Source organism: Narcine bancroftii, chromosome 4 (genome assembly GCF_036971445.1).
Source record: "Narcine bancroftii isolate sNarBan1 chromosome 4, sNarBan1.hap1, whole genome shotgun sequence".
NCBI classification, from domain to species: Eukaryota; Metazoa; Chordata; class Chondrichthyes; order Torpediniformes; family Narcinidae; genus Narcine; species Narcine bancroftii.
In genome coordinates, this window is record NC_091472.1 from 169746424 (window position 1) to 169772964 (window position 26541).

The following is a 26541-nucleotide window of genomic DNA, read 5'->3' on the forward strand; positions in this document are numbered from 1 at the left end:
CCCAGTCCCGGTCACTGGCACTGTTACAGCGTTGCACTAATCGTGCTGCCCCATGGACATCTGGACATTATAAACATCTCTATAATACTATTATAATACAACCCCAGGTATCTGGCACCTATGGGGATTGGTAGATACCAGATAAGTGAATTTTACAGTTGCTTGAGATTGCATGTTGCATGGTTGGGCGAACTAGCCACTAGGAGATGCCAATTCTAAACTTTTGTAATTTTTGCCTATTTATTTTCTGTGATTTTTTTTGCCGGTTGCTTGAAATCCAGATAATAAGAATTTTACTGTACATACAGTGGCTCACAACCTTTTCTTTCCACTCACATACCACTATAAGTAATCCCTTTGCCATCAGTGCTCTGTGATTAGTAAGGGATTGCTTAAAGTGGTATGTGAATGGAAAGAAAAAAGTTGAGAACACTGCATTAGAAAGTCTGACGTGCATACCGGTACCTACATTTGTACCTATGGATGGCTGAACTAGTTTCCTCTCTCTTTTGGTCATTCTCCGATGTGCTTTAGATGCCATTCATTACAGTACCGTGGTGGCATAGGTCTCTTAACTGAATCATTTTTGTGTATTTTCCAACTTGTGCGGGTTTTGAACTCTGGTCCCTGGTCCCAGTTGCTGGCGCTGTGAAGGCATTCCACTTACCACTGCACCAACTGTGCAGCCCTACTGAAAACACACATCAAGTCAGGCAGCATCTGTGGAAAAAGAACCCCATTATCTATGTACCAGTTGAGTTTCACCTGAACGGTGAGTGTGCTAATCAATTTAGGCTGCGGTGGTGCAAAGTCCGGCCCTTCACTAATTCTCTTTTCTTCTCTTCTGCACAAGAGACAGGGGGTTGGGACAGGGGTAGGCAACCTTTTTTAATTTTTAATTTAGAGATATAGCACAATAACAGGCCATTTTGGGTATAAATTAATTGGGCAGCACGGACTCGTGGGCCGAAATGGCCTGTTACCATGCTGTATGTTTGAATTAAAAATTAAAAGATTGCCCACCCTTGTTGGGAGAAGGTATAATGTTCCTGGTTTTATTTGATTTCAGTAGACCAACGTGCTTAAATATAAAGAAAGTATAAAGGACGATCAGTCAGCATACAGGAGGGAGATTGAAAACTTGGCTGAAAGGTGCAGCACCAATAACAATGCCCTCAATGCCATCAAACTAAGAGGCTGATTGTTGACTTCAGGAAAGCCAGAGATGTACAATGCAGTGATCATTGGGGCATCGGAGGTGGAGAGGGTGAGCACATTTAGGTCAGATGTGCGGTGGAAAGTGTGCTGACCGGCTGTATTATGGTCTGGTGTGGGGACATCAATACCCCTGAGCATAAAGCCCTCCAAAAAGTAGTGGACACAGCCAGGAACAGCACAGGCAAAACCCTCCCTATCTACAGCAATCATCAAGGATCCACATCACCCAGCACACACTCTGTTCTCGCTACTTTCTTCAGGTGCCACAAGATTCACACTATTAGGTTCAGGAACAGCTGCTACCCCTCCTCAACAACAAACTCAATCAGCGACTCATTTCAGGATTCTTAACTGTGCACTTTATTTTTTTTATTTTCTTATGTATTGCAGTCAGTTTGTTTACTTCGTTATCTGTTTACAGTTCTTTATTTGTTTACATGTACACGCAGTGTATGGTTTTTGTTGTATTACAAATAAGTGGTAACTGTCTCGCCCGCAGAAAAAAGGAACCTCAGGGTTGTATGTGATGTCATGTATGTACTCTGACAATAAATCTGAAATATAAATCTTAAATTATTTGCCAGGTAATGCATTAATCCAAGGTGGATCTAAGCAATAGGTCTGTTTGATTTTTTAAAAATTACGAAGATCAAAATCAGCAGTACGTTACTGCAATCTTTGAAGCTATCTCTTCCTCTTAATTGTACGGTGGATTTAATTTATGTTTTAGTATCACCATCGTTTAGTTGGTAGCACTGAGTCAGAAACATGTGGGTTAAACTCCCTCTCTTGAGGAACTTGAGGCCACAATTCAGGCTGAAGGAAATGGTTCTCTTTGAGGCCACACACCCACTAAAGCACACGTCCAACTCTGGCCCGCGGGCCAAATTTGGCCCGCGATATAATTATATTTGGCCCGCAAGGTCATATCAAAAATGTATTAGAGGTGGCCCGCTGGCCGCCGCGCCAGTATGGCGCATGCACAGTAACCGCTGTGTCCCAGGGTGAGAGAGAGAGAGAAAAATCCTGGTCCTTGAAAGGTAGTGGTGGGTGGTTTTATAAACACGCTGTCGTGTCCCCCCGCCCACCCCCCCCCCACGCGGCCTGGCCGGTGTCAGGGGAAGCCAAGGCCGCTTCCCAGCGCCCGGAACCCCAGTGGCACAGCGTTTCTTGGAGCTGCAGATGGAGTCAGGACGCCGGAGGGAAGATTGGGGCTCCCTGCCAGGCGATGGGGGCGCCGGCCGCTGGCCGCCCTGCGCCTTCCCACCGGACCAGCGGCGGGTGCCCGGAGTACACGTGGAGAGCGAGGCTGGTCGGGCAGGTAGGGTGGAACCCCCCCCCCCGCAATCTCGGGAGTGGCGTGGGCTGGATCGGGATTAGCCGCGCTCACCTGCTCCTCCACCGCTGACCCGGATCCCAGCGCGGTCCTGAGCGCGGAGACTGCCCTGGAAAGGTCCTGGGACACCGGCACGGAAAGAAGAGCAGGGTCCGTAGAACATTACAGATCAGAAACAGGCCCTTCGGCCCTTTGACTCTACCTCGTGAAAACCCAACACTGGAGAAACTCAGCGGGTTAAACTGTATCCTTTATCCAGCAAAGAGGTACCTGACAATGTTTGGCCCTTGATCCCCCTCATCAATGTATGAGCGAAAGTCTGTGGTTCTTGTAAAAACACCAGAAGGGAGAAACTCAGCAGGTCAAAGGGGGTCCGGGAGAAACTCAGCAGGTCAAAGGGGGATCCGGGAGAAACTCAGCAGGTCAAAGGGTGGTCCGAGAGAAACTCAGCAGGTCAAGGGGGAGGGGTTCGGAAGAAACTCAGAAGGTCAAGGGGAGGGGGTTCGGGAGAAACTCAGCAGGTCAAGGGGGGTCCGGGCGAAACTCAGCAGGTCAAGGGGGGTCTGGCAGAAACTCAGGGGGGCCTGACCTCGGCAGGACCGTTGCCCACTCCCCCTCCCTACCGCAGGCCGACCCGCGACTCACGGTGACAGGGCCGTGATCCGCCGAGATGCCACCCTGCAGCGAGAGCCGATGCCCCGCACTGTCGTTGTCCAACCCGATCGCCCACAACCCCACCCTCCCGCACACAGGCCTGAGTAAGGATTATGAACTTTAATCTCAGGATAAAACGATCTTCCAATAGTTTCATGTCACAGTGATAAATATATTCCTGGTTAAAAATGGTCCTGCACCTGAATACAAGCTCATTAGGCAAAAACTTGAAAAGTGTGTAAATCAAAGGATATCTGTACCAATGGAAAAAGGGCATGGCAAATAACCCTGTTAGAGTTCATGCCCACAATCAGTCACCCATTTGATTGTTTCAGGAATCATGTTATTCTCCCACATTCTCAATAGCCCTCAGATTTTACTATTCGACAGCACACTAGCAACATTTGACAAATCCTCTATAGAGAAATATTATTTATTGAATATTTTATTTCTCATTTGTTAATGCTTCTGGAAAGAGTTTATCCAAAACTATTATTAAACATTTATTTTAATAAGAAAAAGTTTAACATTACATATGTTGAAAGAAGAGAAAACATGCAGATGTTGTTGAAAATTTTCAATAAATATTTAGTTCGGCCCTCGACTTAGTCCAAGTTTTTAATTTTGGCCCTCCGTGAATTTGAGTTTGACACCCCTGCACTAAAGGAATCTGCTCTGGTACAATACCAGCCATTGTGATTAGGGTGGATTTTTGTATGTTCTGCAGTGATGTTAAAATTGTGCTGGGCTGCATTCTGCGACTATTTTACATTCAACACGGTGATAGACTCTTCCAGGCCATGAGCCCGCGCCGCCCAAATATATCCACGTGACCAATTAACTGACTAACCTCATACGTTTTTGGAATGTGGGAAGAAACCAGAGCACTCAGAGGGAACCCATGCAGTCACACCGAGAATGTACAACCTCCTTGTAGACAGTGGCAGATTCAAACCTGTTTTGCTGGTGCTGTAATGGCATGGTGCTAACCGTTACACCAATGGTTTTCAAACATTTCTTTCCACTCACATCCCACCTGAAGGAATCTCTATGCCATAGGTGCTCTGTGATCAGTAAGGGATTGCTTCAGGGAAGGGAAGGTTGAGAATCACTGCCCTAGACCCAATTGTTACTGCAACATTTTGGTTGAGAAAAATTGTCATGGGCCCATTTACTTTGGAGTGATGTAACCGTGCACATAACGAGTCAATTAGGTACAATTACAACAGTGGTTTTCAACCTTTTTTTTTCCACTCATACACCACTTCAAGTAACCCCCTACTAATCACAGAGCACCTATGGCATAGGATATACTTAAAGTGGTATGTGGGTGGAAAGAAAAAGGTTGAGAACCACTGGGGTAGAGTCAAAGTTGGAGGTTGCAATAAGAGAGTAGGTTAGGATGAACCAGTGGATGTGATGGAATTGAACTTTCAGAAGACCTTTAAATAGTTGATAACAAAATTAGAGCACAAGCAATGAGAAGAACATCGATTGAGGATTGGTTAACAGACATGAAACAAAGTTGGAATAAATGGGCCATATTTGGGTTGAAAGGTTGCCATTTATGGGCTCAGGAAAGGAATGGTTCCCCCATATTCACAAATGTTGTTCAATAATTTGGAAGAAGAGGCCAAGGGTAATATATTAGAGTTTGGTGTCAATGCGAGAAGGATACAAAGAGACTTGAAGGGGAATAGGGACAAGCTGAGCCAATGGACACTTCATCCTAGTGTCTAAAAAAAGTGTCATAATCTCAGAATAAGGGGTCAACCATTCAAGTCCAAGATGAAGATCAATTTTTCCCCCAGAGGGCAGTGAATCTTTGGAAATGAGCTGTGGTAATTCAGAGTCAAGACATTCCAACAGATTTTTAGTTATTAATGAAGGGCTATGGGTTAGCACATGGAAGTAGAGCATAGTTAATTGTTCGTAATTGCAAAATAGACACAAGTGGACACATATTTCTATCTCTCTCTCTCTCATCTTTGCAAGGTTACCACACACAATAGATCTCATGCCCAGTTTCCTTTTGCACTATTTTGCTCATATTCTGTGTGAGTGCTTCAGTGTAATAATGAATTTTTCCATTCTTTCCAACTATACTGTGAAGGATTCATCTTTTTGATCAGACACTCCTGGGCAGCCCAGACTGGCCAACTACTTTACTCTTTGCCACATCACTACCTTAAAGTTCAGAATTATTGTCTGAATAAATACATGACATCACATACATTCAGACACCTTCCTATTTTTTGCTAATACCTTGAAGGGTTCAGGTTCGAAACATCAGTACTATATCTTTACCTTGAATGGACACTGTGAGGCCGATCAAGTTCCTCCAGCTTTTCTGTGTGCTTTTACTACAATCACAGCATCTGCAGACTTTCCTGTTTTACTCAATTCCTTGCTGTCAGAATGCCTTTGAGGATAAAGAACCACTTGATGTTCTCCTTGGTCGCTTCTCACTAGGTCACTGAGGAGTCGAAGAAGGGTTTCAGGGTTCTCAAACAAAAGTAATTCTTCTTTAGTTCCTCTATGTTCTCTGGGGTCAGCAAACTTCACATTCAGCTTCCATGTTCCCCTGCTTGCCTTCTGGAGGTGCGAAGGAGATAGTGGTCAGGAAGAACACTGGCAAAACGTCAGTGATTCTGACCATGATGGCCTTCAACACAAAGAACAATTCTATCTGAGACTGGGTTGAGCTGTCCGATCTTGATCAGGTGGGTTGCAACTGTGCTTCACGTGCAGGGTTGCTGAAGGAGTCGCACAGCTGTTCATTCCTTACTGTCTCCAGCAAGAATCTGGAGGAGCTGTTCAGTCTGCTGTCGTCACCACCAGATGGTCCAGCCGCATCAATGATGCAGTTGAAGTCACCAGCCAGTACGACCAGCCTGGATAACGTCAGCAACAGTGGGAGCTGCTGGAAGATCACCAGCTTCTCGCTCCACATGGGCAAGAAGGACACATTGATCAGCCAGAGCAAGGTGCTGCAGTAAGTCAGATCTACCACAGGAAAACTACCTCCTTAACATTGGTGATTACACAAAGTTGTCTCCCTGCAGTAAGAGGTGCGACAATCATTCCAACCCTCAACCCCCACCATCACGACCACATCCAATAGTTCCTGAGGTGTGACAGCCCACACTCTTTATCCTCAATTATGCAGAGCTAACTGTCATCCAGATATGATTCAGCAAAGACAATGTGGAGTATTTGGTAAATTGGAGAATGGAAGTCCAGGTTCACAACTGAGAACAAGGTGTTTCTGTATCCCAGTGAACCGGCTTCATTTTGTGGAGAAATCATGGACACCTCCCTTCAGTGGGAATGTAGGTAAGGGATGCAGACCTTTTAGTAAGTCCACAGCATTATTCATTGTGATGGAAATGAGGTTACTGTATTATACATTGTACAATGTACATATGCAGTGGAATTCTTACTTGCTGCAGCCAGACAAGTACTTGGCAATAGAAACTAACAAAACAACTAAAAATAATTATATACTGAATACTTAACTGAATCAAAAATATAATAAATATATAAATTGTTTTACAGTAATCCTAGTGTAATAAAAATGACATGGCAATAGTGCAGACAGTCCTTTCGTGGTGTCAGATCAGTCCCTGATGAGTTTACCATTCAAAGAGGGGATCAACAGCCTAATAGCTGATGGAAACAAACTGTTCTTGAACCTTGAGGTGCTGGTCTTCAGGCTTCTGTAACTTCTACCTGAAGGTAGCAGTGAGAAAAGAGTGCGACCAGGGTGATGGAAGTCCTCTATGATGCTTGGCTGCACACAGCGGTGCAGGAGAGGGAATCGAGCAGCCGTGACAGTGGTTACAGCAACCACAGGAAGGCTGGGGTGGTCATCGGGAGGTGGAGAGGAGCAAGTGTGGCGGCAGAGGGTGGGTAGGATGGTAACTGCGGCTACAGACACCTCTGTGACCAATGGTGTGAACTGACAGTTTGCGTTGGATTCCCATCCACTTGCTGGGGGATGGAGCAGTTCCTGGAATGAATTAGATTTGACCAGTTTGATTGCTGTCACAATTAATCTCGTCATTTTGCCTTTACCATGAGAATGCTTGGATCCAAAAGGGCACTGGTGTGTGGGGATGTTTTTGCAACATTTGGATAGCATATCTAAGATTTTTACTCTCTCTCAGTGCAGGTGCCAATAAACTGTGATACTGTTGTGTTACCTTGGAATTTGCTTCCCCCTGTTGGGTTAGTCTGGTAATATTAAGTTATCTCAGAACTTCATCTCTCCTGATAAAAAAAATCACACAACTTCATAGCTGAGAGTCATAGAAACACAGTATGGAAACACAGTATCCCACACCAACCAAAAGGCCCCATCTGCCTGCATTTGGCCCATATCTCTCCAAATTTATTCGGTCCCTGTATCATCCAAATCTTTCTTAAACATTGCAACAGTACCTGCCTGTACTGCCTCCTCCTACTTTATCTACTGCTCCCATTGTGGTCTCCTCAACATTAGAGAGGCAGGGCGCAGACTGGGAGATTGCTTTGTTGAGCCCCTCAGCTCTGTCCGCTGCAATAGCGGGGATTTTACAGTGGCCACCCATTGCAATTTCCCGTTACATTCCCTTATTGAGATATCTCACGCACTCTCCGATTGAGATCACCTGCAAATTGGGGGAACACCACCTCATGTCTGAGCACCCTCCAACCAAATGGCATTAACATAGACTTCTCCAGTTTCCATTAAACCCCCCCCCCCCAATCTTCATCTCTTTCTTCCCTTTTCTCTGTTTCCTTTCACAGAGCCAAAATCAATTCTCACCTCTCCTCTTGTCTGCAGTTAACACCTTTTGTTGGTCTGGACTCCTCACCTGCCATTCTTCAGTCTTTATTCAGATTCCTTCCTGTTCTTTACTTCTACCTTGAGAAAAGGCTCAGGCCCAAATGTCAGTAAAATTTCTTTACCTCCTATGGATGCTGCGAGACAAGCCGTGTTCCTCCAGCATTTCTGTGTACTTTTAGTACCACCTCCTCAAGCAGTTTGTTCCATTACTACTTCTTTATCTGGTCAAAGTGGTACCTGGTGTCAATTTTGCTCATCCAACTTGTCTGGTTTTTTTTTAGTGTGAGGCATTCAGAACTTAACTGATCAATCAGATACCTAAACAGATTTTAAAAAAAGCAGATGTTGGAATTATTAAGCAGGTTTGGTTGAATTTATGGAAAGAGAGTGAACACTTTCAGTTGAAGATCCTTTATTATAATGGGAAAGAGACAAGCTTCTTTTGGCAAGGAATAATCATACCGCCCGTGACCCTGTACTCACATCCACTGACCTATCAATTAAAAAAAAATTCTACATCCACTTCTCAAGGTCGGTGAGTGTGCAAGACCCAGTGAAAACAAAGGCATAGCTGTAGCCACAGTGTGTGTCCAGACACAGCCACCAAAAAAAGGAAACGACAAAAAAAATGAAGAGACAATCAATTGCAAACGATGGAGCATTCAACATGCACCAAAACAATGCCCAGCCTATGGAAAAGTTTGTAATAAGTGCAAGGACAGAATCACTATGCAAAGGAATGTTTTTCCAAAGGGAATCTAAACAGAAGTGAAGAAATTGCTCTTAGCACCATTTGAACATGGCATGTAACCCATTGAGCTTCTGATGGGAATGTAGACTACACACCACACTTCCCCACTCTGCAGAGCCAAACAAGAACAGAGATGTTGATTGGAAACAAAAGCATCTGCAATGTAGACAAAAAAAATCCAAACAATGACAATTCAGCAAGAAGCTTAGGGCTACTGGCACAACACGACACAGCAGGCACTTTTTACACTGCCACTGGTGGAATTTTTATTTTTGAAAAATTTATTTATCATTTGCGTCAATAATACAGTAATTATAAGTCATACAAAAAAAATATTTTTTCCGCCCAACCCCCCCGCAAAGAAAATAAAAAGAACACCTACTTCGACATATTTTTTTTTACTAACTGAGAGGGGTTGGTAAGGAGGAAGATGTGGATGGAATTTTATTCATAAAATCCATATATGGTTCCCAAATTTTATAAAAGTTTTAAATTCGATTCCTTAAACTATATGTATTTTTTTCTATAGGTATGTAATTTTGCATTTCAATATGTCATCTGTCTATTTCTACCAAACTCTCCATTTTCCATGTTACCAATATACATTTAGTTGCAATTGCTACCGCTATAGTTTTAAAAAATTATTGATATTTATCAAATTTCAGTTTTATATCTTTTTTTATATATTCCCATGTAAAAATATTCTTGAATCTTTTTGTATCTTCATAATTCGTCCTGACAATACACTCAAATCATTCCACTTTCATATTTTTTTTTTCTTTGGCTTGGCTTCGTGGACGAAGATTTATGGAGGGGGTAAAAAGTCCACGTCAGCTGCAGGCTCGTTTGTGGCTGACAAGTCCGATGCGGGACAGGCAGACACGATTGCAGCGGTTGCAAGGGAAAATTGGTTGGTTGGGGTTGGGTGTTGGGTTTTTCCTCCTTTGCCTTTTGTCAGTGAGGTGGGCTCTGCGGTCTTCTTCAAAGGAGGTTGCTGCCCGCCAAACTGTGAGGCGCCAAGATGCACGGTTTGAGGCGTTATCAGCCCACTGGCGGTGGTCAATGTGGCAGGCACCAAGAGATTTCTTTAGGCAGTCCTTGTACCTTTTCTTTGGTGCACCTCTGTCACGGTGGCCAGTGGAGAGCTCGCCATATAACACGATCTTGGGAAGGCGATGGTCCTCCATTCTGGAGACGTGACCCATCCAGCGCAGCTGGATCTTCAGCAGCGTGGACTCGATGCTGTCGACCTCTGCCATCTCGAGTACTTCGACGTTAGGGGTGAAAATGGATGTTGAGGATGGAGCGGAGACAACGCTGGTGGAAGCGTTCTAGGAGCCGTAGGTGGTGCCGGTAGAGGACCCATGATTCGGAGCCGAACAGGAGTGTGGGTATGACAACGGCTCTGTATACGCTTATCTTTGTGAGGTTTTTCAGTTGGTTGTTTTTCCAGACTCTTTTGTGTAGTCTTCCAAAGGCGCTATTTGCCTTGGCGAGTCTGTTGTCTATCTCATTGTCGATCCTTGCATCTGATGAAATGGTGCAGCCGAGATAGGTAAACTGGTTGACCGTTTTGAGTTTTGTGTGCCCGATGGCACACTTTGCAGATGATGCCGCTTTAGTTGCCCATTCAGAGCCAGCTCTTCAGCGCTTGACGTCCTGCTTTGCGGAAACTGCCAAAATGTTTGGCCTGGAAGTCAGCCTGAAGAAAACTGAGGTCCTCCATCAGCCAGCTCCTCACCATGACTACCAGCCCCCCCACATCTCCATCGGGCACACAAAACTTAAAACGGTCTCGGCTGCACCATTTCATCAGATGCAAGGATCGACAATGAGATAGACAACAGACTCGCCAAGGCAAATAGCGCCTTTGGAAGACTACACAAAAGAGTCTGGAAAAACAACCAACTGAAAAACCTCACAAAGATAAGCGTATACAGAGCCGTTGTCATACCCACACTCCTGTTCGGCTCCGAATCATGGGTCCTCTACCGGCACCACCTACGGCTCCTAGAACGCTTCCACCAGCGTTGTCTCCACTCCATCCTCAACATCCATTGGAGCACTTACACCCCTAACGTCGAAGTACTCGAGATGGCAGAGGTCGACAGCATCGAGTCCACGCTGCTGAAGATCCAGCTGCGCTGGATGGGTCACGTCTCCAGAATGGAGGACCATCGCCTTCCCAAGATCGTGTTATATGGCGAGCTCTCCACTGGCCACCGTGACAGAGGTGCACCAAAGAAAAGGTACAAGGACTGCCTAAAGAAATCTCTTGGTGCCTGCCACATTGACCACCGCCAGTGGGCTGATAACGCCTCAAACCGTGCATCTTGGCGCCTCACAGTTTGGCGGGCAGCAACCTCCTTTGAAGAAGACCGCAGAGCCCACCTCACTGACAAAAGGCAAAGGAGGAAAAACCCAACACCCAACCCCAACCAACCAATTTTCCCTTGCAACCGCTGCAATCGTGTCTGCCTGTCCCGCATCGGACTTGTCAGCCACAAACGAGCCTGCAGCTGACGTGACTTTTTACCCCCTCCATAAATCTTCGTCCGCGAAGCCAAGCCAAAGAAAGAATAATAAGTGCATCTGTCATTATACCTTCAAAATGACTGTTCCAGGAGTCTCAAATCTGTTCCTAATTTTTTTAAAATATGAATTTAATTGATAATATGCAAAAATTGTACTATTTTGTATATTATATTTATCTTCTAATTGCTCAAAAGTTAAAAAGATCCCAAAAAATCAAATCTTATCCTCTGTATACCTTTACTATATCAATTATCAAATAAAGAGTTATTCAAAGTGAAAGGAATAAGTTTATTTTGTTTTAACAACATTTTAGATAATTGATCATTTTTAATCCCTCTCTCCATTTGAATCCCATTCCATATTTTCAACATATGTTTTAAAATTGGTATTTCCATTTTTCCTTTAAACAATTCACTGTTCAATTTAAACAAAATTTGTTCTGGGATAGTTTCTCCAATTTTATTCATTTCAATCTGAACCCAAGCTGTTTTCTCACCCACTTGATAGCAGGAGGGCAAAAATCTTAATTGAGCTGCTTTATAATAGCTTAAAATTCAGTAATCTTAGTCCTCCCTGATCAAATTTCCATGTTAATTTTTCAAGGGATGAAATTTTTTTTTAATGTAAATTCCATCCCATAATTTTTCCACTCATACCCCTATACATTTTTATAGAGCGGCTGCAGTGTAAATGGACCTCAGGAACTCCGTAAGAAACAGGCCTAACGAATACAACATTTCCCCCTCTGATAAACTCCGCAACACAGGAAGGCTGTGTAAAAGTGTCCCTCTGTAAACAACCACATCGGGACTCACCAGAGGAAAGTATGCTAATTGTATTTTGAGAATAATTCAAAAGTTTCTGTGTAAAAATTCCAAGTGAGACCCAGATTCCAACACTTGGGACAAAAAGGCTGCTGTTTTAGAGGAAATAAATCCAATATCCTACACTGTCAGAACAGAGGATAGTCAAATACTAAAGAGGAATCGAAAGAGCCTGCTGACAACGCAATGAAAGAGCCTGCAGGAACAGACAAATGCAGAAATTTCAGCCTGCACAGCAACAGAGGAAACACCACCACTGCTAGACAGTAGTGGACCCGCAGAGCTGAAACAAGCACTTGGTTTAAGAAGATCCACACATGTAATAAAAGCACCTGACAGGCTGAATCTCTAAAAGAAAAAAAACTCCACACTTAAAAAGTTGGTGCTGCTGATGCTGTGTTTACATGTGTGTTGAACTTTAAAATTGAAATGAATTCTGTACTGCGTTAATGTGTCATGTTGTTAGATTAAACATCTCAAGGAAAGGAGGTGTAATAAGAGTGCTAGTGATCCTCCTGACCACTACAGGGAGTTGGAGACTAGTTTGTTGCAGCTTCGGTTGGATTCAAGGTGGATGCCTCTACCCAATCCTGAGTGAGTTCTTTCAGCTAATGAAGTGTAGTTGCTTTAAAAGAACCCAATTTTCTTTATTATAATAAAAGAAACATCACACTTACCCTATCAATTCCCCTCATCTATGGAAAGATGAACAGTTAAGGCTTCAATTGCAGCTCCATCGTCAGAACTGAGAAAGAGAGAAATATGCTAGTCTGGGCATGCGCCGAAAGATTGCAAAGTATGGCTCAAAGGATTAAACTGAAGTAGTTAACTTCAGATTAAGCTTCTTGTCTGAATGTGTTGCTAATATTATACAGACAGGCCTACTATGTTATCATTCTAATTTTTTTTTAGGGTAATCTGCCCGCATTATTCTGGAAGACAAAATGCTTTGCCCATGCTGTCATGAAAGACTTCAGAGATGTTTTAACCACATGAAAGGCACAATGTGAAAGCAAAAATATTATTGTTGGTTGGTCTCCATTTTAGCCAAACATTTGTGGAAGATAAAAGTAGATGAACCGTGCAAAATATGGAACACTTCACGAAACTGCATGTCATCCTTGCACAGGGGCCATGTGTATTCTCTGAAGAGTTCCAAATTTAGTCAAAGAGCTGCTGAAGCGAGCATGATGGCAACTCATTTCAGAGTGTTATTTGTTGAAAGCCCATCTCTTGTACTTTAAAGTAATGATAAATTGTTGTCTCTTCAAAGCAAGTTGTTTTATCTTAAAACTACGCAGTTGGTTATTCCGAAATATTTTGCATGAATTGCATTTTTTTTTAATTCACCCTAAGTTGCAGGGTTCATTTTGCTCTGCTGGAAAGGATTTATGGTGTTTACCTACTGGGTGGGGCATCAGAGGTTGTATCCTTGCAGGATGGTAGCTTCAGGTAATTGGTTACCAAAGCAATAATGTTCGCCAATCCATATTCACACTGTTTTAATGATGGGTGGGTGATCAAGATACTTTAACACAAGAACATGGAACATTACAGGACAGTACAGGGCCTTCACCTCACAGTTTTGTGCCGACTTATGTAAACCTACTCCACAACAATCTAACTCTTCCCTACCTCACACCCAAAACTCTCTATTTTTCTTATATCAATGTACCCAAGAGCCTTTTGAATGTACCTTCCTCCACTCACCCTAAACAGGTGTCTTCCAGTACTTGCTAGTGTCTGTAAGCTGGTTGATAGTTTGTCTTCCTTTAACATTATTGATACATTTCAAAACAAAGTAATGGAGCTGATCATCTATTTCCATTTAAGACTCTGGGCATTGCCCTTGTTCTCTGCCTCTTTGATGACCTCTCCACTCTTCTTGGTGTGATGGTGTGAAGTAGAGCACATCCCCATAATCTGCCGGTGATGGTCTAGATCAGGGGTCTCAAACTCAATTTACCCGGGGGCCGCTGGAGGTAGAGTCTGGGTGAGGCTGGGCCGCATCAGGTTTTCCACAAGAAAAGCTCTTACAAAAACATTCCAAGGTTATCAAATGTCTTTATTTTTATTTTTTAAACACAAAATAAGATGAAAAAATAAATAAATTAACAATTCATAAGAAAAAAATAAAATCAATCAGTAATAAATAAATAAAATGAAAATAATAATAATACAGCAGATATAGATGACTGAAGAAACCACATATAGTCGCTGACTGGAGAAATGTAATTATTATTATTCAGATTCAAATGTCTGTATTAACAGTTCTTTAACCTTTAACTTTCTGAACATGAATGGAACATTGAACATAAACTGTTATGAACATGTCTTCTTCTGCCTACTTCTTACTGCTGGAGATCTGGCAGCGCTTCCTCTCGCATAGCCCAGCCACATTTGGCTTAAGGGAGGAGGCAGTTGAGACCCTCAGTAGGGCTTGAAGATGCTCGTAAGTAAGTCTGGACCTGTACTTGGACTTATTGAAGTTCAAGGTTCTTCTTTGGCTTGGCTTCGCGGACGAAGATTTATGGAGGGGGTAAAAAGTCCACGTCAGCTGCAGACTCGTTTGTGGCTGACAAGTCCGATGCGGGACAGGCAGACACGGTTGCAGCGGTTGCAGGGGAAAATTGGTTGGTTGGGGTTGGGTGTTGGGTTTTTCCTCCTTTGCCTTTTGTCAGTGAGGTGGGCTCTGCGGTCTTCTTCAAAGGAGGTTGCTGCCCGCCAAACTGTGAGGCGCCAAGATGCACGGTTTGAGGCGATATCAGCCCACTGGCGGTGGTCAATGTGGCAGGCACCAAGAGATTTCTTTAGGCAGTCCTTGTACCTTTTCTTTGGTGCACCTCTGTCACGGTGGCCAGTGGAGAGCTCGCCATATAACACGATCTTGGGAAGGCGATGGTCCTCCATTCTGGAGATGTGACCCATCCAGCGCAGCTGGATCTTCAGCAGCGTGGACTCGATGCTGTCAACCTCTGCCATCTCGAGTACTTCGACGTTAGGGATGTAAGCGCTCCAATGGATGTTGAGGATGGAGCGGAGACAACGCTGGTGGAAGCGTTCTAGGAGCCGTAGGTCAAGGTAGAGAAGAGCTTTTCGCACAAGTATGTGCTCCCAAAAAGACACATGGTCCGCTTGAACATTCGGGAAAGCTCAGGGAAGCTGGGGGGCAATTCTCTCAAAAATTGCCCAAGCTTGTCTGCTTTTCCACTCACCTCCCTGAACTTGGTTTTGAGTTCAGAGTTGCACTGCAGTTCAATGAGCTCCATTTGAAGCACAGGAGGGGCATCTTGCACATCAAAGGAGAAGGGGTCCGCAAAAATTTGAAATGTGGCTCTGTGCATCTTGAAGTCTGCAAATCTGTGATCAAATTCCTCCTGTAGCTTCAAAATGACATCCACATACTTCTTACCACTGAATGGTGTGCCTGAATCTATGAGTGCCTTGCATGCTGGGAAATGGCAAAGGTTTGTCTGAGAAAGCTGGGCTTTCCATAACATAAGTTTCGCAGAGAATGCTCTCACGTTGTCATAGGCAGCACTGACAAGTTTCCCCTGGCCTTGTAACTTCTTGTTCAGTACATTAAGCTCATGTGTAATATCAACAAGAAAAGCTAATTCCATGAGCCATTTGAAAAAGACACGTTTGGGGCTGTATAATATATATAATTCCACTTGGTGCCACTGTTGTGTTGAAGTTTCAGTGTTTAGCCGATGCGTCTTTTCCGCTTCTTTTTCTGTCCCGCTGAGCAACAACTTCCGGGTTCAGACTGGACGCCGAAGCGCGTGAAGCGGGAGCGGCCACGGAAATTGCGCATGTGCCGCGTGCATATAATGACAAATAGAAAATGCACACAAATATGCTTATATTCGCAATAAGCCCAGCCGATGCCCCGCCCCCGAGAGCAATATACCCCACCGTGATTGGTAGGTTCGTTCAGCTCCGCACACAACACTGAAAAATGCCAATCATATCAAACTCGCGGGCCGCACTAACATTAAACTTTCATATTAAGGCGGGGCCACAAACTATCATCCCGAGGGCCGCAGTTGGCCCGCGGGCCGCAAGCTTGAGACCCCTGGTCTAGATGCTAGAATATCAAACAAAAGCAGGAATGCTGCTAAGATGCATTCGAAGATGCTCTTTATCAACTACAGTTCAGCATTTAACATGATAATCCACTCAAAATTAATCAGCAAACTTCAAGACCTGGGACTCAACACCCCATTGTGAAAATGAATCCTTGATTTCCTCAGCTCCAAACGGCAATCAGTGAGGATTGGGAAGAACATCGCCTCCACAATCTTCATCAGTACCAGAGCACTACTGGGCTGCGTTTTTAGCCCCCTGCTCTACTCGCTTTACACCTACGACTGTGTGGTTCGGTATGACAACACCATCATCTACAAATTAGCTGGCAATACCACAGTAGAGAGTTGTATAAAAGGGATGATGAGTCAGCATACATGAGGGAGGTTGAAATCTTGGCTGAATGGTACACCAACAACCTTGCACTCAATGTTACCAAAACCAGGGCTGATTGTTGATTTCCGAAAGGGAAAGCTATGGGTGAACAAACCATTGGGGGAAATCAGAGGTGGAGAAGGTGAGCGAATTTAAGTTTTTGGAAGTCACTGTTATATATAGAAAATTTAGGTTAAAATGGCTTAAGTTAAAATGTGATGATTAATCATAAAAAGGGAAGCCAGAACGGACAGGGAGCTTACTAGCAGCCAAGGACAAAAGGTTCAGCTGGATATGTTTTTTTAAACATATCTTTTCATGGTCATAGTGAGAGACATGCAGGAGACAAAAGATTGATAAGAAGGGTGAGAAACAGAATTTAGTGTATGTAGAGTTCGCAGCGTACGTAACGAACGTGATAATTAAAAATGCAGTTATACTTAGAATGCTTTTGCAATACTAACCAATTAAAACAGTATTAATAAGAAGGGGAAGGGCAAACAATAAGGGTATGAAAATCAATGCACTGTATGTATCGGGGCTTAACTGGTGAGAAGCCAGTTGAGTCCAACTCTGCAGACTTGTAAATAAAGCTTGTCGTGTCATCAGTTTTAAAGAGACTCATGTGTGAGAAGTTTTATTTCTGACAAATGGGGGCTCGTCCGGGATCTACACTCCGGCCATGAGGGGAGGCGAGAAGAGGGACATCGGAGGTGGTGCACCCCGCTGAGTTCAGCGGCTCCTAGTCCCTTGATCGTTGCTTCGGGCGGCTTGAGCGAGTGGTATCCGGACAAGGTGACACGACAAGACGGAGAGGAGAAGGGTGACGGTTCAATCCCCGGGAAGACACCGGTAAGTGACGACTTACGATTGTGGTGTGGGGATTGGGTAACAGGTGTAACGGGATACACCTGTTTGGATAAAAAAACCTAACGTAATAGATCAGGTATAGAGCTTTTGTCGTGGCGTGAGGACCCTGTCGTGGGACTCTAGGATAGACCCCAGGGAAACCTCGGCGGTAACCGAAGGAGGGACAGCACCTCAGACGAAGTGCCGAGAAGAGAGGGGTCAACCCCAGGGAAACCTCAGCGGTAACCGAAGGAGGGACAGTACCTCCGACGAGGCATCTGAGAAGAAGGGAGTAGGGTCCAGAACGAGAGGGTCTTCAGCAACGATAAACAGATCTAGGTGGGAAAATGGGAGGATCAAAATCTAAGGGCTCGTCTGAAAATTCAGGACAATTCCTGGGAGTTCCCCTTGACAGCCCTTTGGGGAGAATGTTTGAAAATTGGGATAGTAAAAGATATCGAGACAAAAACAAGAAAAAGATGATCCAATATTGTCTCCTTTGGTCGAAACAACCTATTAAAGGTTCCTCAGTCTGGTGGCCGAAATTTGGATCTGATGAGGATTGGGTTAGACAAGCATTAAACATATATGTAAATTCGAGACCAAAGGTGAATCAAGAAGAGTCAGCGTATGCTTTTTGTTGGGTTCCCTGGCCAGGATCCTTAACAAAATGTTTTAAATTGAGGGTAGCGGGAGAAAAGAAGTGGGAACCTCTGGACAACCTTCCCCCTCCTTATATTCCCCCGGTGCCTACTGCGCCCGAGGAAAGCTCGTTACCGGAGGGGAAAGGTGATGAATCTGAATGCCCCAAAAGGGGCCGGGAAAAAAAGGATGAATTAAGGGAGTCGGACCCTAAACTTCCACCGGTAAACCGACCCTGGACAAGATCCCAGACTGGTCCAGGACCATCAAAGTTTTCAATAAGCCTAAATCCCCTGAGGGAAGTTCCTATGGGAGGACCGGGAGGGGGAACGGGATATGTGAATGTTCCCCTAACTAGTACAGAGGTGCGGGGATTTAAGAAAGAAATGAAAAAGTTATTGGAAGATCCTATAGGACTGGCTGAACAGCTCGACCAATTCCTGGGACCAAACACATATACGTGGGAAGAGATGCAGGCAATAATGGGAACATTATTCTCACCCCAGGAGAGGCAGATGATTCGACGGGCTGCCCTCCTCATGTGGGAATATGAACAACCTGGGGACCCCAGACCCCATGAACAAAAATATCCCTTAAATGAACCCAGGTGGGACAAACGAACACCCGAGGGATTGGCAAGTATGAGACAATATAGGGAGTGGACAATTAAAGGGATACGGGAGGCTGTGCCAAAGGGTCACAATTTCACCAAGGCATTTGGGAACCACCAGGGGAAAGACGAGTCCCCTACTGATTTTTTGGAGAGGGTGAGAAAGAATGTCCAACAGTATGTGGGCGTGGACCCTAGTACACCAATGGGTGAACAGCTTATTCGAATTGAATTTGTTTCCAAATCATGGCAGGACATTAGAAAGAAACTAGAAAAGGAGGAGGATTGGAGCGAAAAACCCCTAAGCGACCTGTTAAAAAAGGCGCAAAAAGTATATGTGCAGAGAGAAGAAGAAGATCAAAAGAGGGCGACAAAGGTTATGGTACAGACTATCCGACAGATGAATGCCGAATCCAGAGGGGAAAGAAAACAAAACCTTCCTCTAAACAATCCAAGATATCCAAGAGAGGGAAGACCCCGGAGGTTCGTTAAGTGCTATTACTGCAATGAGGAAGGACACTTTAAGAGGGAATGCCCCCGATACAAGAGGGAATTGCGTGCCCTCGAACTTATGGAAGAAGATTAGGGGAGTCAGGGGTTCCAAATGTTAGGGACCAAGTATAAGATGGAACCCCTGGTAAAACTAAAAATTGGTCCCAAGGGAGAAGAGGTGGTGTTTATGGTGGACACAGGAGCGGAACGAAGTAGTGTAATAACTGTGCCGATCGGAACTGAACCTGTAAAAAGTAATTTGACAATTTCTGGGATAGAAGGGGCTCCCAGAATGGTATCAATAATTCCCCAAGTAACAGTGAAACTGGAAGAAAGAGAAGGGGTACAAGACCTCTTGTTGTTACCGTCGGCTGGATTTAACCTCCTAGGAAGGGACTTACAGGCTCTCCTAGGTTTGGGTGCTCTCCCTGTGGACGGAGAAGTGCGAGTCCACCTCTGTGCTTTAAAGGAAGAGGATGAACGGCAGATTGACGAGAGAGTCTGGTATAAGGAGGAAAATCGAGGAGGTCTGGACATCCCACCTTTACATGTCACATTAATACCAGGTCATCAGCCGGTAAGGAAACATCAGTATCCTATTTCTTTGGAAGGGAGAAAAGGGCTACAGCCGGTAATTGAGACTCTAATACGAGACGGACTATTAGAAGAATGCATGTCACCTTATAACACCCCTATACTCCCAGTGAAAAAGTCAGATGGATCCTATCGCCTAGTTCAGGATTTAAGAAGTTTGAATGCTATTGTTCAGACCCGCCACCCAGTGGTGCCTAATCCCTATACTATTATGAGTCGGATTCCCCCAGACCATGAGTGGTTTAGTGTAATCGACTTGAAGGATGCCTTCTGGACGTGTATATGGATGTTGGGTGGTATTTTCTGCCCAGCATTTCTCAGGAACTGAGGTATGGGAAATAAAATTACCCTCCTTTCTTCCCCAAATGTGGTCCTGAAACAGGACCACTGTGTCTCTGCATTTCTTACATTTCACACCTGATAAAGACATAGGCAAACTAAGAAAAATCAAAGAACATAACAATAACATTGTGAATCAAGTCTTTCTGCGAAATCGCAAGGTAAGAGGTTTTTCTCCAGGAACACAAGTCCAATCTGAGTTCGTATCAGGGTCCTGAGGCGCCTCTACAGGTCCCTTAAATCTGGATGCGTGCGTCCACCCCTTCTCTCTTGTTCGTGCTGCAGCCTCTGTAGTTAAGAGAACTTGGTATATCTGGGACACCAGATAAGTAAAGGACAGAAACGGATTACCCCTGAACGGATTGCGGGAATCACTAGAATGCCGTTACCCCGTAATAAGAAGGAAATAAGACAATTCCTGGGACTCTTAGGTTACTGTAGGTTATGGATAGAGGACTACTCAGCGTTGGTGAAGTTTATGTATGAAAAGCTGACAAATGAAAATGAATATCCATTGAAATGGACCCAGGAGGAGGAGGGATGGTTTGAGGACTTGAAGCATCGCCTGACGCGAGCCCCGGTACTCACTCTGCCCTCTTTAAAACAGCCCTTCCAGCTATTTGTCACTCATAACCAAGGAACAGCTGTGGGAGTTTTAACACAGGAAAAAGGCGGTCAGCGACACCCAGTGGCTTTCCTTTCCAAAATTGTCAGAGCAATGGCCTTGGTGGGGGGAGTCCCTCAATTCATTGACCATGATTTCCCGAATATGGACAACTAACCGAACGAGATCAAGAGAAACTTGGTCTCTCTCTAACGTCCCCTCTGGTTTTTATTGTCTCTCACGAACCGGCAAATACCCAGTAGGAAAAAGTCCCTGCAAGGCTGTATGGATTCGCATTTCGCCTGGTATTTTCACTTGGTTTCCTAAACCCCTGACTTGGTTCTTATCCACTGTTTTTAAAACTAATTGCCTACCCCTGTCTAATAGCAGTATTCAGTTTTGGAATTGTACCAGTTCCACCATCACAGGACCATACCAATCAAACCCCGTTCTTAAAAGAGTTTGGGAAAGGGGGTATGGAGTATCCCCAAATGGATTATTCTGGGTATGTGGTAATAAAGCTTATACTCGTCTCCCCTTACAGTGGAGTGGAACTTGTTTCCTAGGAATAATCCGCCCAGAATTTTTCCTCCTACCCCACGATCACGGTCATAAATTAGGAGTGAAGGTTTTTGATACATTACACCGTCAGCCCCGCTCTAGCACGGTACATTTTGGACAATGGGGAGATGATTGGCCTCCAGAACGCATAATTCAATATTATGGTCCCGCTACATGGGCTCAAGATGGATCCTGGGGTTATCGTACTCCTATTTATATGTTAAATCGCATTATTCGCTTGCAAGCAGTCCTTGAAATTGTTACAAATCAAACAGCTCTAGCCCTGCAATTACTTGCATCCCAGCAAGGTCAAATGCGCTCTGCTATATATCAGAACCGTCTGGCCCTAGACTATCTCCTAGCCACGGAAGGAGGTGTATGTGGAAAACTTAATTTGACTAACTGCTGCTTACAGATTGATGATAATGGCCAAGCCATTCGAAAAATCGCTGATAATATTCGTACTTTGTCCCATGTACCGGTTCAAACCTGGCATCCTTTTGCAAAATTAAATTGGATGGACAAATGGTTTGGAGGAACCTGGTGGCGTACCTTATTGTGGGTCATCAGAGGTATTTTATTCCTCCTACTTATTTTGCCCTGTATTATTCCCTGTCTACGCAGCCTGGTAATTTCCATGGTCCAACAGGCTATGCAACCAGGGGGACTGGGAGACCCCGTTAGAATTTTACTTCAGCACGAGATTAATTTATCATGAAACGTTTCTCTTCCCCGAGTTAAAATCCCCATTTATATATATATAATACACATTTTAAAGAGAGAAAGGGGTGGATTGTTATATATAGAGAATTTAGGTTAAAATGGCTTAAGTTAAAATGTGATGATTAATCATAAAAAGGGAAGCCAGAACGGACAGGGAGCTTACTAGCAGCCAAGGACAAAAGGTTCAGCTGGATATGTTTTTTTAAACATATCTTTTCATGGTCATAGTGAGAGACATGCAGGAGACAAAAGATTGATAAGAAGGGTGAGAAACAGAATTTAGTGTATGTAGAGTTCGCAGCGTACGTAACGAACGTGATAATTAAAAATGCAGTTATACTTAGAATGCTTTTGCAATACTAACCAATTAAAACAGTATTAATAAGAAGGGGAAGGGCAAACAATAAGGGTATAAAAATCAATGCACTGTATGTATCGGGGCTTAACTGGTGAGAAGCCAGTTGAGTCCAACTCTGCAGACTTGTAAATAAAGCTTGTCGTGTCATCAGTTTTAAAGAGACTCATGTGTGAGAAGTTTTATTTCTGACAGTCACTCTCTTAGAGGATCTTTCCTGGACCCAACACACTAATGGCATCGCGAGAAAAGCACGCGAGCACCTTTATTTCCTCAGGAGTTTGCGGAGGTTTGACATGACATTGGAAACCCTGGCATAAGTGTGCTGACTGGCTGCATCAATGTCTGGTATGGGGACACCAATACCCCTGAGCGTAAAGCCCTCAAAGGGTATAACAGCCAAATCCCTTCCCACCATCGAGAACATCAGGGAATGCTGCTGTCAGAGAGCAGTCAAGGGGGCATTCGCAGGCATGGCCCCTCCTTGCGAGGTACTGTGCCCCCATACGCTCACAGCCATCGCTCACTGTCAGACCCACCCTTGCCACTAGCGCGTGTCAAGTGTCACAGCATCCAGATGACTCTCTATGCAATAAAAGCAGCTCTTTCCACTATGTCAGAAGAATGGAAGAGGTTTATGTCCACTTGGTTGGTAGCAACCCCCCCCCCCCACAAAGTCTATGACGGTCGAACCCAGTTACCCTAATGCCCTCCTCCAACACTCGTTCTGGCGCCGACCCTGGATCCGCACCACCCAGCACCCGCTCTCTTCTCGCTGCTGCCATCAGGAAAGAGGGACGGGTGCCACTTGACTCCCTCCACCAGGTTCGGGAGCAGCTGCTGCCCCTCCACAACAAACTCAATCAGGGACTCACCTTTGCACTTTCGAAAAATCTTTTCTCTCTCTATTACGCTGTCATGTTTGTGTATTTTTTTAAAAGATCACTACCAACAAGCAGTGATTCTGCCTGGCCTACAGGAAGAGGCACCTCAGGCCTGGGCAAGGTGTCATGCCTGTACTCTTGACAATAAATCTGAAAACTCAGCCAAACCAAGGGGATGGAGAGAGCTGTTTTGCCACCTGAAAGAGAGAGGGGGCAAAAAAAAGGAAAGAAAGCTGATACTCATTTTTCCCTAAACTTGGAGCAAAATATGGAACGCTTCACGAATTTGCGTGTCATCCTTGCGCAGGGGCCATGCTAATCTTCTCTGTATCGTTCCAATTTTAGTATATGTGCTGCCGAAGCGAGCACAATAGGACTTTGCTTACGAAATGTATTTATAGCTCGGATAGCTCTGACACTTTAACATTGTGCCATATCATTTGGTTTTTCTTTACACCATTTGCTCCATCTAATATCTATTCTTGTGTGTACACACACACACACACGCCTGTTCTAAATTATTTGGCATGCAGAGAATTGTTTCTTTGGAAATTGTCGGATTAAATCAGCTCTGCAGCAAAGGTTTATGGGTGCTTGCTCAGAATGTAAATGAGCGCGGTGTGGGCGGGGCTCGCTTCTGCAAGCCTGCGCGCGCCGCTTTGCTTTCGCGCCGCTGATGTGTCATTTTTGAACGTGACAAGTAGGATCAGTGGGGGGGGGGGGAACAAGCAGGATCAGTGGAGGGGAACAAATAGAATCAGTGGGGGGACAAGTAGGATCAGTGGGGGGGAACAAATAGAATCAGTGGGGGGACAAGTTGGATCAGTAGGGGGGACAAGTAGGATCAGTGGGGGGGAACAAGTAGGATCAGTAAGGGGGGGAACAAGTTGGATCAGTGGGGGGGGTATAAGTTGGATCAGTGGGGGGGTGACAACTTGGATCAGTGGGGGGGACAAGTAGGATCAGTGGGGGGGGAACAAGTTGGATCAGTGGGGGGGACAAGTTGGATCAGTGGGGGGGACAAGTTGGATCAGTGGGGGGATACAAGTAAGATCAGTGGGGGGGAACAAGTAGGATCAGTGGTGGGTGGGACAAGTAGAATCAGTGGGAGGAAAAGAATGGTCCATGCTTCGAGCCGAAAGCCTTGGTCGATGTGGTCGAGAAGGTGGTTTATAGGGTGGGACAGGGGACCCATTTGGGATTGGTGAGCGAGGTCGAGGTGAAACATGATGGACAGAGGTGGAGGACTGGAAGATGCCAGAGGCAAGAAAAACCACAAGGGGGTCAGGTGGAGGAAGATGAACCACACAGAGTGGGGTGGGTGATTAGAAGACAAAGGGTGCCAGTGGTGCAACGTGGGAAGAAAAGGAGAGATAGTAGAGAGAAGGGAGCCATTCTTTCTCTCCCATTAATGCTGCTTGCTTGACCTGCTGTGTTTCTCCAGCCAACTGTGTGGCTTCAGATCCCAGCATCTCCACTTTCCTGTGTGTCTCTTGATGCACAGCTGCGGTTTTTAACATCAGCATTTAACGGTTGGACGCGAGGGAAAGATGTCACCGATTGTATGGCGTCGTAAAGGAAAACCTGATGAACCTGGGTAATAAGAATGGATTGGTGTTTCAGCTTGTGGAAAATTACTATTTCTAGCTTGCACCTTGCTGCAAGATCATGAAGCTTTAGATTATAAACACAAGAGACACAGTTGTCAACTTAAATACACATTTGAGCCTATGAATTGGTGGAGGAACTCCGTATCCATGGAGAGGCACCAGGACCCGAAATATTGACTTACCAGTTCTACCACAGATGCTGCCTGGCCTGTTCAGTTACTCCAGCACCTCATCGGGCACACACGATTCCAGAATCTACAGTTTATAACTTTTTAGACATTGTCTTATAAATAAGTTGGGCTAGGATGATGATTGGTTTAAAACTGAGGTGATACTTTTACTTATAATTGTTTGCATGTGCGAATTTGAGTTTGTGGAAATCTTTCAAGAGGCAAATAGAATCTCAGAATATAACAAGTGCTTCCACATAGAGTTTCTGTACAACCTCTGAAATAGCAATAGAGGCGATTTAGAACTACGCTGACGATTCTTACATCCTTTGTCTGGTGCATTAAACACTTTCAACTTGGGACTACCAGACAAAATAAAGAATAGGCAGGACAAGAGTAGCAGCACTGTGAATGGGCCAGCATTATTAAAAACATACCTAATCACCAAGATTATTCTGGCTGCTCAGCAACTTGAATGTAATCCTTTTGGCTTGGCCATTTGTTCCTCCCAGGTTTTGGTACAGGATTTGGGATGCCAGAAATAAACTTGGTGGAGAAAGAAACAATGAATCAGGTACCCTCCCTGCCAAGTGACACGGCTTTACTTTGTAACTCCAAATGATTTGGGCCTTCCAAGACCAAATGCCCATGAACTTGTGGGCCTTCTTCTGTCCAAGGCAAGCAATCATGATACCATCCATTTGAGCGCCTCTGCAGAGATGAATTGTGGACTCTCCAAATCAATGGGGAATTTCCACGATTCAAGGGGAGAGGGTAGCAAATTGGTACTTGTTAATTGAGGAATAGCCTACACCTGTGGCTTTTTAAAGTTCATTTGCCCATATAACCGTTTACAGCATGGAAACAGGACATGTCGGCCCTTCAAGTCTGTACCGGTTCACTTGAACAACTCCACTAGCTCCTCCACAAATTCCTGAGGAAGTAGAGGCTTTCTTCCATGTCTCACATCACAGGCACAAGTCCTTAAAATGCAAGCAGCAAGGGTGGATCCGTAAAGTGGGCAGAGAAAGCATTCAGGCGAGGACCGATGGCAAAATATGGAATGCTTCACGAATTTGCATGTCATCCTTGCGCAGGGGCCATGCTAATCTCTGTATTATTCCAATTTTAATATATGTGCTGCCGAAGCGAGCACGTCCATGGAGAGGAGCATCAGTGCCTTAAGAAGCCCCAGAAATGTCAACGCTTTTTCCATTGTGGTGGATTTAATGTCAACTTCCCCGACAGTAAAACTTAATTGGTATAACTCATTCACTACTTTGCTTTCATCTTGGGGACTATGATGTGATGATGCTCTCGAGGTTGAAATGCTTTTGTATCAATATGCAAATATATGAAGTCCAGGCGAAGCACATGCGCGGTCTGCTTGAGCGGCGGCCCCCATGCGGGTTGACTGAATGTTCAAGTTTATTATCTTCTGCCTGTGTATATACAACCAGACAAAACACCACCTTTCCGGACGATGGTACACACA

General features: G+C 44.6%; 1 long non-coding RNA gene and 3 other non-coding genes across 11 annotated transcripts in view; 1 reads left to right on the top strand and 3 right to left on the bottom strand.

The window, feature by feature from the left end:
• The window catches only part of LOC138761205 (uncharacterized), a 65752-nt gene that overhangs the window by 5805 nt on the left and 33406 nt on the right, over window positions 1-26541 (top strand). Inside the window, exon 4 of one of the 8 annotated variants that reach the window (XR_011356187.1) lies at window positions 13062-13395. The exons of the other annotated variants lie outside the window; for them this stretch is intronic. This is a non-coding gene — a long non-coding RNA (uncharacterized lncRNA). Of the gene's footprint in view, window positions 1-13061; window positions 13396-26541 lie in introns of those variants that run through there. 8 annotated transcript variants of the gene reach the window in all.
• Window positions 13234-13338, bottom strand: LOC138762561 (U6 spliceosomal RNA). Its single transcript, XR_011356963.1, has one exon. It is a non-coding gene; the product is annotated as a U6 spliceosomal RNA (small nuclear RNA).
• LOC138762522 (U6 spliceosomal RNA) lies at window positions 23529-23635 on the bottom strand. The gene has a single exon (XR_011356930.1). It is a non-coding gene; the product is annotated as a U6 spliceosomal RNA (small nuclear RNA).
• On the bottom strand, window positions 26099-26202 carry LOC138762540 (U6 spliceosomal RNA). Its single transcript, XR_011356948.1, has one exon. It is a non-coding gene; the product is annotated as a U6 spliceosomal RNA (small nuclear RNA).